This window comes from Peromyscus maniculatus, chromosome 17, assembly GCF_049852395.1.
Source record: "Peromyscus maniculatus bairdii isolate BWxNUB_F1_BW_parent chromosome 17, HU_Pman_BW_mat_3.1, whole genome shotgun sequence".
Lineage (NCBI taxonomy): Eukaryota > Metazoa > Chordata > Mammalia > Rodentia > Cricetidae > Peromyscus > Peromyscus maniculatus.
Window position 1 is genome coordinate 30,083,663 of NC_134868.1, and position 13,803 is coordinate 30,097,465.

A 13,803-nucleotide genomic window follows, 5' to 3' on the forward strand; every position below is an offset into this window, starting at 1 on the left:
GGCTTGAGAGTTCCAGCACAGGTGCATGCCAATATTAAGTAGCAACTTCATGGGGAGAAAAGGTTTGGTATATTCTCACAGAAGCCAGATCATGAAAGAGAATTAAAGATGGCAGAAAGTCACAATTCCTGAATCAAACTGGTTTTCTTTCTTTCTTTTTTGCTATTTAAGTCTTATTTTATTCTAGTGGCCGATCCACATGAGGCCACTGCCAGGCCACTAATCACAGACATGAAGGAAGCTTTATTTCTTGGTCTCCTTCTTGGACAGTGTTGATGAGCTCCTCCTTATCCCGAAGACACTCCTTTCAGTGCTTTCATGCTTCCTAGGTCTCAGACCTGCAAGCTTCAACCTGGTCAGCCAGGAGCTTCTTGCGGGTTTTGTCTGCCTTCAGCTTGTGGGTGTGCTCCATGAGAATCTGCTTGTCTTTGAAGACATTCCCTTTGACCTTTGCATACAGGCTGTAATACATATGGCAGTCAAACTCCTTAGATTCATGGTATCTACTGAGAAGTTGGCACAGGATCCACATCCTTCTCATCCAGGTCTTCTTCTCAGGCATTCGAGCATTGGCAGTACCCTTCCACTTCCCTGTGCCCATGTGTGCCTTCCCTTCTGTCGAGTCAAAGTGTTTTTCTGGCACTGAGGCCCAAAATGGACAGTCACAGGCTTCCGATGATCAGCCCATCTTTGATCAGCTTCCGGATCTGCTGATGGTTGGCATTGACGATTTCACTGGTCTCATTGGGGTACAATCAGACTTTTTTACCACAACGCCAGACACTACAGGCAAGCCTCTTCTGTAGCCTGAGCACACTCATGGCTGTGGACACAGCAGTGAAAAGAGAAAACTTCATCAGATTAGTTTTCAAGAGACTCCAACTTTGTTTGACTTAGCAAATTAAAACAAGCAATTTTCATCTCACTTCACAGGAACGTTTGGTCATCCCTGTACCAGAAAAAGGATAATCTTACTCTTGTTCTGGGAAGACTGTTGCCTTTACTACATACCTGCTGCAGTCTCTGCCTATCACTTACTTGGTTTACCGCTTTGCTTTTTGGATACATTATACCTCCCAAAGTATAATCACATGGCAAGTGCTACAGCTAGAACAATCTTTTGTGTGTGTTCCACAATGGTCGACACATTGGAAGATTGTTTCCTAGTGTTACAAGGGCAAGAGTGGCATGTCTTCTAAGGGGCAGGACCTGGTGGAGTCATTAGCCATCAGGAGGCACTGTCACTTAAAGGGATTACTGTAGTCCCTGTTAGTTGCCATGAGAACGCTGTTATAAGTGCCCCTGCCCCCTGTCGATGGCTTCCTCTCTTTCCATGTCTGCTTTCTTTCTGTCATGTACCTCTCACCATGATTTGGCAATGGTGACCCTCACCAGAGCCAGTACTTTTTAAAAAGTGGAGCTTATTTATGATCTCCTTTCTTTATAGGTTATTCAGCTTTGGAGCATTTTGTTGTATCAGTATAAAAAGGGTTCGTGCATGTAATTATATCCAACAATCTTTACCCTTTATTTTATTTTGTTCATTAAGAATGACTATTTTATAAACCAAAATTATACACTTTATAAAATGCTGGAAGCCTATTTCCAGATGGGTCTGATAACCTGGGATGGACGTGTGAAGTTGGTACAATGTAGAAACTGTGACCACCTGTTTCAAGCAAGTGGCCCCGGATAACCTAGGCTGTTTTTAATTTATATAGTTTCAATGGTTTGCATAAACAGTTTTACAATCAGATTTGTTCCTTACATTCCTAAAAATGGCTACAATAATGACCAGTTTGTGCCTTTGCTTCTTTCCCCTTCCGTCGCCCGACTTTCCCACCGGTAACAATGACCTACTTGATCCATAGCTCTAATGTTAGAAGCGATAGTGTTGCGAGCCACAAAGGAAGTTTTCTAACTAGGCACACCTACAGGTAGGAGAGTGTGCCACGTTGGCAGCATTTGTGGTTACAGCATCATGCAGGGTGAAGGACAGTTTTGTCTCTAATGGTTAATATTTGCATCTGATAGGGGCTGAGTTCTCACAATTGACTCACCAGCCGAAGCTGGATCAATTCATTCTATTTTCTGTACTACTTTATCTCCTCAGGGGATATACCAGGTTTTTGCTTTTATGCTATAAGCAACATAACTTGGAAACTTACTCTTAATAGTTGGCACTGTGGCTGGGCGGTGGTGGCACACACCTTTAATCCCAGCGCTAGGGAAGCAGAGCCAGGCAGATCTCTGTGACTTCAAGGCCGGCCTCATCTACAGAGTGAAATCCAGGACAAGCACCAAAACTACACGAAGAAACTCTGTCTTGAAAAACAACAACAACAAAAAAGTTGGCACTGTTTCTTATTCCTAGTTCTTGTGTCCTTCTTCTCTCAACTTCTAAGGATATTGGCACAGCTATGAAAGAACTGTGGGTCTCTATGGTTCAACTTTATTCCTAGTCTCTAGACTGTGCCCATTAATTCCTGATATCATCTATTTATTGGCATTTCTCCAAGACTCTTGTGGTTAAAATCATTTTCTCCAGAAGAGCTATACAAATATGTAATATTAAACTTCATGAACTACTCTGACTCTTTCAGGCTAGTTACAGGATGTGTTGGAGGGGCAACATCCTGTTCTTAGAAAGCCTGAATTCATAGTCACATTTAAAACATCAAAGGCTTTAGGGTCTGAATCAGGTCCACTGTATATTTTTAGCAACATTCCCTCCGACTCACTCAGAGGAGAGTCATCAGGGAGAAGTTTTCCTTTTGTAGTAGCTATTTTATCTGTGACTGAGAAAGGGCAATGAAAGGCAGCCAGCAACGTGGCCTGTGTAGCCAAAGTAAAGAGAACAGGTAGCATGTATGCTCCCGGGGTCTTGCCCAGAATTATGCAGCAAACTGTGCACAGACTTCGCCAAATGGATTTCTCTAGGGCTTTGCCACAAGGAGAGCTTGTCACGCCATTCTCAGGCCTTTTCCCCTGAAGATGTCGCATGGCTCCTGCCAATAAAAGATATACAAACAGTGTCAAATTCAAATGGAAGTAGATTTCATATTTAAATTTTAAATTAGGATGGATGGTGGTGGCGCACGCCTTCAATCCCAGCACTCAGGAGGCAAAGGCAGGCGGATCTCTGTAAAGTCGAGGCCAGCTTGGTTTAGAGTGAGTTACAAATTATGCTTAGCTGATGAGATGTCGCTCATGATGATTTGATGTTTCACAGGCAAGGATCATGTCTGTGTTACTTTCCCTGCCTGTATCTCTCCTCTTACAAGAGGCACTGTACCAAGTACTCCATCAACCCTGGATGAGCAGATGAATAAATATCATAGAAGTAGCTTCCAATGAGAAGGAAAATTAAACTACGGCATGCACATGACCCAAAACGACTATGTGGAAAGAAAATAACTGCTTTCATTACACTGCTTCCATCTCAGGAAGTCACACGATATTTGCATCCCAGGCAGTCACGTGAAAATTATAGTAACAAAAAGGAAAGTTTGTGCTTTCGGGATTAAAGACCTTACTCCTGTTTCTGGCTAAGTTTGTGGCTAAGACAGTGGATGTGTGGGGTAGATTCAGTGTTTGAGGTTTAAATTGAAGCTGAAACTTGATGTCATCATTTAGGAAGTACTAACTTTTACTGGCTCAATTATGAGCACGGAAAAAAAAGTTCTCCAAATTTGGTCCCACCTTAGGATATCTAATCTCATTTTCCATTTGATTAGCTTGGGAAGCATTTAATTAAGCACTTACTAGATTCAGGCTTCAGTTACAAACTGTGTAATATTCAAATAAATGCCATTGGTATTCATTACTGTTCTATGAGAAAATAGGCAAAATAGATAGATATTAAAGTTAATAACAGGACAATATATTGTATATAAATATGGTTGAGTCAATAAAATAATATTGCAGGCGTCTACAGCTACAAGAACCACTCCAATTGTTAGAGTCTTCCTTGAATGCATGGGGATGGGGGAGGATTTTGGGGTGGTGGGAAGGATGGAATGCACCTTCAAAGAAAGATTGAATTAGCATGACAAAGAAGAGGTGATAATTATAATAGTAGGGAGAATACATTTGAACATGAGGAGAACCACTGAGTCAGGTGTGGCCAAGACATGTTTAATGAAAAACATAGATAGATGAACCTCACCGAGCGAGAGCAAGACTTTTTCCATGATGTGGGACAGGTGAGAGGCAAATTACAGTTATAGCCAGCAAGTAGAGAGCCTTAAGTGACAGTCCAGGCTGTTAAGATCATTCTGAGAGTGGTGGTTGATGATGTCATATAGAGCTGTTTCAGGACCATTTATCTAATGAGTTCTAGTATGCCAGATACATTGAGGGTGAGGTCTATAAGAGTTGGGAAGCCCATTAAGGAGTTCTTAGGATAAACGAAGCATGGGACGCTAAGAGGCGCCACCACAGAGGCACCCACAAGACTAGAAAAGACAGGATGAGCAAGAACATCAGTCAATTCAAAGGAGAGATCAGTGGCCCCTTTTAGCTGGCAGGATCTAATGCCATTGCACAGGTGGTCACAAGGAAAGGAAGGAAAGAATGTTTATATTGGACCAAGCAACCTTTAAAATATCACCTACACAAAGTCTACTCCTGTGCTTAAATCAAATACATCCCGTTCTCCCCTCTGCCTAGCTACTTATGTACTCTAGTTCAGATTTTACAGGATCTAGGAAAACTGGATGGCTGTCCCATGCCATTCACTATGTCTTTGGGCTCCTGGGATAGTGACTTCCACAAGAATCAGGGGTTTCAATGCATCTTTTCTGATACTATGTTAATTCTTTCTTTGTAAAAATCTTTCTTTCTTAATTAAATTTTACCAAGTGAAATAGTAGCTGGCATAAAATACAGACCTATAATTAAGGGTTAGAAATCTAAATAAACCTACTGTTTTCACGAGACCCCTGAAATTTTTAATACTCAAAAGATCCATGGGAGACTGTTGCTGCTATATCTTCAAAAATTTTGATCCACTGTTAGGGAATTTGAAGCTGAATGCACTGATACTGAATTATCATGTCAAAAATAAAGCAAGGAGCTCTGGGAACCCTGGCAAATGTGCACCACTACTAAATCCATAATTAAAATCTCTATTCTAAAAGCTACAATGCAGCTAAACATTTCCTCTCTGTGCAGAGGAACAATTCAATGACATCTTTGTGCTACTTGCGAATACTAGACAAAGTCACTTTCTGCTTTTGGTTTTGCTCTCTGGACCCGTGGAGAAAGTTGCCGCAGAAATTGCTTTGTGCTCAGCAGAAATCCAAACCTGTTCATTGCAGTGACTGGAAACACTGAGGGTTGGCAGGGGGGGCGGGTGGACTGCTATGTCACATTTTTGTAGATGAGAAATTTCTTCTGGGTTCAGCATTTATGCATTAGTTTCTTCTTTTTGGGAGTGTATTTACCAGCAGCCTATTCTTGATTATTTTGGACTTGGTGAATAATCATTTGTGGAGAGTCATTTGGATTCAAAATATAGCAGTAAGGACTTTGGGAAAGAGATGCTTTTAAAAAAAATCATAATTATATGCAGAGAAATCAAGTAAAATTCTGAAATAGCAACCAATGTACTAACTTTGACACTGCATTTGTTCAGATATAAACAAACCCTCCTAGGTCTCAAGAAGAAACAGAAATGATCTATAAAACATGCAACTCAGCAAAGCAGAACATTACCAAAATGCCATTGCATGGACATCAATATAAAAACAGAAATACTATCAACAATGAGAAAAGGTCGAAAGAAAAATAAACAAGAAGTCTAAAGATTCAGGACACATTCTAAAGCATGAGGATAAAATTACTCTGAAAATTTCTTCTCTAACTGCAAAATTACATATTTTATCAAATTTTGAAATTCAGATAAGGATGGAATATCTCATGGCAATATTTTAAAACTACTGTTAGGTAACATAATGATAAACATGCATTTTCTTAAACACATAATAAATGAATGGCTGAGACATTTGGTATCTTCTTTATGTTGACTGGCCCCAGATTGCTCAGCTTTTCCTGTAGATCTGTATATCGTTATCCATTCATAGTTCTCAGTGTTCACCACTAAGTGTGACATACTGAAAACCGGGGTGCAAGAGAAATTTGTGTTAAGTCAATTATGTGAACTTTTGAGGAACATTCAGTCGATAGGCTCTTTTATGAGAAACTGCAGGAGCTGTTATGAGTTTTCTATTAGTTTACGTCAATTCCATTACATTGTGTTCAACATCTGCTACTTCACTGACACTGTGATTGATAACAAATTGACTAATAGAGCATGTTTTTATATATGTTCCCATATTCTTTGAAATCTCTTTGCTTCCAGCTTATATCACCTCTGAAAGGTGCAACTGCTGAAAGATTGAATGCCAAGTAGCTAGTGCACTACCATGGCACTTCTCATATTCTGCACTACACTTTAAAATGTTTCCATTTTTTCATATTTGAACTATTTCAATTTAAAAAGAAACAGTGCGATGTCAAAGTATTGTGTTTCACTATCAATTCTTCTTTGTCTTTATTGGAACTCCAGATCTATATAACAAATTCAACTTTGAATTGAAAACTTATGTTCTTCTTGGTACATTGCAATGCCAGATATTAGCCTCAATAATTAATTAATACTTTAAGTCATCAAAATAAATCCCTGAGGAATCATGGTTGGTTCCATCTGTGTCTGAGACAACACTGTGCTCTGGAAGACTGATTGGTCAGAAATTACAGGTTAACAAGAAAAGCAAGAAGGCTGCATAATTTCTGTACCTGCGATGTCCCTTGGTTTACAAAACATAAACAGCCAAGATTTTAAGGAAAACATTGTTCCCATCTTTCCTTTGAATTGTGCTATATATGTATCGGGCAGTGTGACAAGCCATTGAGTTTCAGAGCAAATGTCCCTGATTAGAGTAGAGATCCCTAGTGTCAAGCACTTCCTCATAGGTGTGCACACTAAACATGCCTTTAATATATCAGTCTTGTGGAGAGGGTGGAATATATCATTTTAAAAGTCCTTGAGAAGTTGAACATAAAACCCAATGATGAGGTGTTGTATAAAACGAATTCCTCCCCTAATAAATTCCTTGATAAACTGTAGTTTTTATGTAAAGCAATGTCTCATGGGTGGCACTGAAAAGAGAAATACTTTTTTTTTGTTTGTTTGTTTTGTTTTTTGTTTTTTCGAGACAGGGTTTCTCTGTGTAGCTTTGCGCCTTTCCTGGAACTCACTTGGTAGCCCAAGCTGGCCTCGAACTCACAAAGATCCGCCTGGCTCTGCCTCCCAAGTGCTGGGATTAAAGGCGTGCGCCACCACCGCCCGGCTTGAGAAATACGTTTTCATAGAAGCAAACTCTTTAGAAAAAAAAAAAAAAAAAACAGATCCTTATCATTCAAAACACTTCTGGTGATAATTCTTCAAAATGACCATCTATTCTATTTTTTTAACATCCTCAGAGGTTAAGCTATTAATTTTCCTGTTTACTGTGGTGATTTGAAAGAAAATACCCCTAAAGGGAGTAGTAGCACTATTAGGAGGTGTGGCCTTGTTGGAGTAAATGTGTAACTGCGGGGGGGGGGGGGCGGCTTTGAGGTCTCATATATGTTCAAGATACTGCCCAGTGTCTCAGACCACTTCCTGTTGCCTCTGCAAGATGTTGAGCTCTCAGCTCCTCGCCAGCACCATGTCTGCCTGCATACCACATGTCCCACTATGGTGATAATGGAACAAACTTCTGAAACTGTAAGCCACTCCATTAAACACTTTATAAGACTTATCATAGCCCTGACGTCTCTTCACAGCATAGAAACCCTAACTAAGACAGTTACATTTTCTATTTAACCCAGAATATATAGGTATCTTACAACTCCAGATAATTTGTGGTGTATCTTATTAACAACCTGTACCTCTAATCCTTCCATAGCTTTTGATTTTAATAAGTGGAGAAAATGTATGCCTCTGCCGTGGGATCAACTATCCTGGTAAACAAATAAGCAACCACTCCCTGACACACTGTAATATTAACTCAAAAGGCACTCACGTGAATGCCTCCAGAGGAAGCTGTCCACATCACAGAATGGATATCTAGCTGGCAAGTACCTGGTGTACTTAAGAATTCAATATATGTCTAGAAAGAATGGCTTTGGAATTTTTAAGAGGTTGAATTTAATTTGTAGGTTGCTTTTGGTAGGGTGGTCATTTTCACAAAATTAATTCTTCTAACTGGTAAGCACAAGAGGTGTTTCCATCTTCTAGCATCTTCCTATCTTAAAGTTTTCATTGTGGTGTTCTTTCATTTCCTTGATTAGCTTTATTCTCAGGGTGTGTGTGTGTGTGTGTGTGTGTGTGTGTGTGTGTGTGTGTGTGTGTGTGGTAACTGTGTACCCATCTATGTTTATATATAAGTATGACTCTGTGTGTGTGTGTGTGTGTGTGTGTGTGTGTGTGTGTGTGTATTCATCTATTGTGAATAGGCCATTTCCCTGATTTTTTTAACCACATAGAAAGACCCTAATGCCAAAATACCATTTACTTTGGCTTTAGGACACAGAGAAATGAATCTCAAACCAAGCAGGAACTCTCCCTGAAGCTGGCTAGATTTCACAGTACCTGAATGTGCTTTGCAGGCTGCTAGCTGGGGAGAACGGGGCAGGACACCAATGGTCTTACTGAATCCTTGACCCTGCATACTACAAAACCAAACTGCTAGGCACAATATACTTGTTGGTTCAATCGTGGTATTAGTAACTGCATTCTGAGGGGAATTGTGGTCTGTTCCCCAGAAAGGAATCTCATATCTGATCATTGTAATTCTGGTCAAAAGCGCATAGATGAGGAGGCCATAGGTACTAGGGTATAGAGTGCTATTAATATTTTGCTCACTAGTGCTGCTGTCAAATTGCCCTCTAAATGTGTTTACGCCCATACACCTGGGCTGCTTTCAACTGTGCTCACAGAAGTTTTTTGGTTTTTGTTTTGTTTTGTTTTGTTTTATTTTGTTTTGTTTTGTTTGGGGGCTTTGTTGTTGTTGTTGTTTGCCTTGAACAACCATTAAGAGAGAGATAACATAATCTGTCAAAGTGCTAAGAAGAAGAGACTATGAATGTTGAGCCCTAAATGGGCATCATTATCAAGAGTTCTCCCTTTTGCCCACTCCAAGGCTCAGGGAACATGAGGAAGAAGAGACAGCAAGAATGTATGATTGGGAGGGAGGGAGAAGGAGTACTGTCGAATGCTGTCGATTGGACACTGTACACCTATCAAAATCATGAGCTCACAGCAGCTCTTGTTGCCGGCATAAGATCTGCATGAAGATTCTGGCATATATGGGAGAGCACCTACTGAGGCCACACTCCACTGAGGAGCTATTGGCCGTTAATAGCTGCTGGAGGAGAGAGAATAATTCTTCTTTGAGGGCATGAACACTGGTAGGTTGCTATGCTCCACTGGATGGCCTCCTACTATGTACATATGGACAGCATTAATCAGGCTTATTTGGCTATCAAAAGGTAGAGAAAGAAGAAAAACACATAAAGTTGGTAAGTAGGCATCTTGATAGCAACATGGAAAAGCCATATTTCATTGTATACATGCACGAAATACTCAAACAGTAACAATTAATAAAAAAAAAGAATTCAGTATAATTTGAAATATTTCTAATACCAAAATGGATTTTTTTAGATCAATATATAGTTCTTCTACCATAAAAGCCATTCTTCAAAAATGGGCGATACTGTAGGTTTTGGGGTGTGTGTAAGGGAGCGCAAACACTGCTGGGATTCAATTCCAGGCATTTTATCAACTCAAAAAGTCATGCACACTCCTTGGTGGTCACCCTCTCTCCTCCTCCTGGCCAGCCCCTGCCAATGGCTAACCAGTGTTCTATCTGTATGGATTTGTTTATTTTGGATCAAAAACCAATTATTTAGAAAGGTAATTTCTTTACTATTTAATGAAAATAGTCAATTCAACTTTATTTTATTTCTTTATGTTAAAAAAACAGATAAATAATATGAGAAAGAAAATGAGGAATAAAGATAAAACTGCAGATTTGGATCAAATATACTCACTAAAAATATTTGCTTAGTGAAACATATAAATAAATTTTGATTTCTATTCTCAATCTCCTGAGATTCATTTTTTCAATTATTTATTTCTTACTACCCAAGAATTTTTCCTGAAAGAAATACATTATTTTCTCACAAGAAGCACATTAGGTTAATTATGTTTTATAGGTAAAGCAAATAACACTGAACATAGCTCACCTATGAAAACTAGTCTTAACAATTAAATAAAATGCTTCTCTGAAAAACATTCAGCTATTAGTTATTTCAGCATAATTTCCCAATGTGTGAAAGAGAATCAAATGCATATTTATTCGTAATGTGAAGAATGGAAATCCAAGGTTACTTAAACTGTCTATTCTTAAATTAAAAGAAATTTACTCTCTTAGTGATAGGATAATAATGTAGTATTAAACTAAAAGCATCCTCAGTAATAAATGGTTTTGTTCACTAGCTGTGTTGATAAAAGTGTGTTTTAGACATCTCTGGATCCACGAATAGAGGACATAGATTTTTTTGAAACAATCTTAAGGAAGTGGGATGCAGATGTCTTAGTATACTGGTAGGGGCTGTTTAAAGTAGTATGTTGTACAGGAGAGGGGAACAGAATACAACCTTTCAGTGTAGTAAATCCAACCAAGCTTGCTAATAAACTGGATGAAGGGGGAAGAAAACTTTAGAATGTTCCATAGTTTCTTACTTGAGTGACTAGATATGAAAATAAAATTTACCACTGTACAAGATGGAGAATGAATTAGGTGCCTGGCTAGAAAAGATAACCAGGGTTAGGCATTTCCCCCAAGAGTTATTTAATTCTCAACTGAGAATTCAGTATCTGAATTATTGTTCTATAGAATGAGAAAAAAATGGTAATGGTCAGCATAAAATTTTTTAATAGTGAAAATTCTAGTCAAGTGTTTAAAGAAAATTGGAGGTAACCAAAGGGGAAAAAATAAAGAAGAACAGTGAGGTCAAAGGAATCTGGAAAGTTACTGAGCCTGATTTAATTATTCTGTCTTATATTCACAGATTATAGTGTCTCTTTCTAACCCCTCCATAAATGTATACAGTTGTAATTTTTCAATTTACAGTGCAATAGAAAAGAAAAGGAAACAGGGACACTCCTCTCCACAGAGTGACATAGCGCACAGAAGTCAAGTTTAAAATAATAGAGCTAGTCAATAGAAGTAATTGAAGCAAGGGGGGTGAAACTGAGAGCCGAGAGAAACCAAGGGAATTGCATCCTAGTGACAAGACAAGATAGCCTACCTATCTTAGCAAAAGAGCTCCAGTAATGATATGGTATTGAGTTCCTGGTAAACTTCTGGACTGGAAGTATGCATTTGGAAGTGATTAGCATGTAGGTGGTGTTTAAAGTCATTAAGTCGGTATGAGATTACTAAAGGAGTGAGTGTAGGTAGGGAAGATCTTCTAGAAATGATCCTTTGGGGGTGCCCACTCCAAGAGGCCAGCCAGCTGTGAAGAACTAGCAATGAAAAACTCAAAAGGAAAAGGAACAAAGATGGCAGAAAGACCAAAAAAAAGGATGGAGTCCTATAGAGTTATTTTAATAGAAGTGTGAGCGAAAACCTAATAGTGGTGTATTTTTTACTAGTGTCAGTGTTAGAAAAAAAAAAACCTAAGTGACTTCATATAAAAGACTATTGAAAGCATATGACTATCAAGTGCCATGTGTGACTTTAGACTTCATTAACACAATTATCAACATCTAAATATAGACAGTCTATTGACCAGTAGTATGATAGTCATTAATTTTCTGACTATGTTAATTTTACTATGGTTGTAAAAAAAACTACATACTTATTCTTTGTAAATTTACACTGGAATGTTTAGGGATAAGAGACATCATGTATTCAACTCACTCTGAAGTCCTTGGGAAAGTAAAGTGTGTGTGTGTGTGTGTGTGTGTGTGTGTGTGTGTGTGTGTGTGTGAAATATATACATGAGAGATGAATGAATAGGTAGACAGACAGACAGATAATAGCTGAAAGAAAGAAGGAAGAAAGACTGAATGATTTAACTAACTAGAGCAAACTATAAACACAGTGATCCTAGATATGTAGTATATAGGAGTTTCCTGTCTAAGTCTTAACTCTTTTTCATGGCAGAATGCAGAACCAAAACAAAATACTGAAAGGAAGGGGAGCAAAAAAACAGAACAACTGAAAAAAGAAAATATAGCAACTATAATAAAACCCAATAAAGGAGAGAAAAAGGAGAGAAGGAAAGAGGCCATAGAAAAAGGAAGTGCTTGGGTAAAATCAGAACTAGCTTGAAGTAAATGAAAAAGAATAAAGGTGTGTTCATGCACTGATGAAATGTTCCAGTATAAAGATGCTGAATGGAAGAGGGGGGCAGAAAGAGCTGGCTTTCCTATGAGGCAATTACAATCTCTTGTATTACAAAAACAAAATACAAAAACAAGGGTGAAGACTGCCTATCTTTGGCCCCATAGGACCTGTTCCAACTCTTAAAAGCCTTTCGGAAAAAGTTACATATCCAAGGGATAATAGCCTTAAGTTGGAATTAGAGGATGAAGGGGATTCCACAGAACACCAATCAGAAATGTCGGAGCTTATGTATAAGACTTGAAAATCAAGTCCAACTGGTCAATGGAAAGATAGCCTAGATTAAAGGCCTGAGTGATAGTGGATGACCTGAGGAACTTGTTTCTGAGAACATGAAGAAAGGACAGTTAGCAGACACATGAAACTCAAAGTTACCTACCTTCTGAAGAAAAGCCTGTGGCCAGTTCAAAGTGGGCAGCACGGGTCCACTGGTTGACTTTTTCTCCTTTTAGGTGCCAATGCTACAACAGTCAGAGAAAGCAAAGTCTCTATGGAAACTGTTTCTCCTGAGACCTAAAGTACCAAATAGGATGGAGACATTTTCTTCCTGAAGGCATAGCAGCGTGGAGATATCGGAACAGAAGGTTAGAAATAGCCTCATTGTGGGGATGAAATCCACAGCAGCTGGTATGGCCTCAGATCACAGGTAAATCAGAGGTTGCTACTCCTCTTCAACCAGGGGGAATGGGGCTATGTGAATATCCCCCAAAATAACCTGCCATTCCAAATGTAGCTATAGGTAGGTTTACGGGTTTTGTTTTTCTCTAAAGAAGTGGGAAAAGTTTGGGGAGTGAAGAGAGAGAGAGAGAGAGAGAGAGAGAGAGAGAGAGAGAGAGAGAGAGAGAGAGAGAGAGAGAGAGAGAGAGAGAGACTGACTTTTGAAGTCTGAAGAGTCAAGAGCATTTGGATAAAGACACTGATTAGGACACAACAGATATGAAAGACTTCTAGAACAAGCTGAGGACCTAGCAAGGGTAAGGTGTCTCTATGAATATGGACCTTGGTTTGTTGAAACTGTCTTTTCAAAGCCCTCATAAAATTAGTGTCACTTAAAAGCTGAAGAATTGGCCTTTTCTGGTAATTTTGATATTAGTTCACACTGAAGGAATTTCTGCCAGTTCCTCTGAAGAGTCACCTACAGCCAAAAGCAAGGCAGAGCATTTGAGAAAACAAAACCCGAGCCACAGGCTAAGCTTTAAAGGCAACAGCTGGCAGTTCGTTGTCACTAGTTGAAGCATCAAAGAACAGATTGCTCCATCAATGGATGTTCCTGCTTAAGATTCTCAACAATCACAATCTTAAGTTTGGGTTTTTGAAGTTACTTGGGGGAAAAAAAAAA

At 39.0% G+C, this 13,803-nt stretch overlaps 1 pseudogene; it reads right to left on the reverse strand.

The window, feature by feature from the left end:
* Positions 1 to 316: 316 nt before the first annotated feature.
* On the reverse strand, positions 317 to 821 carry LOC102928174 (large ribosomal subunit protein eL19 pseudogene; annotated as a pseudogene).
* Between the last annotated feature and the right edge of the window lie 12,982 nt (positions 822 to 13,803).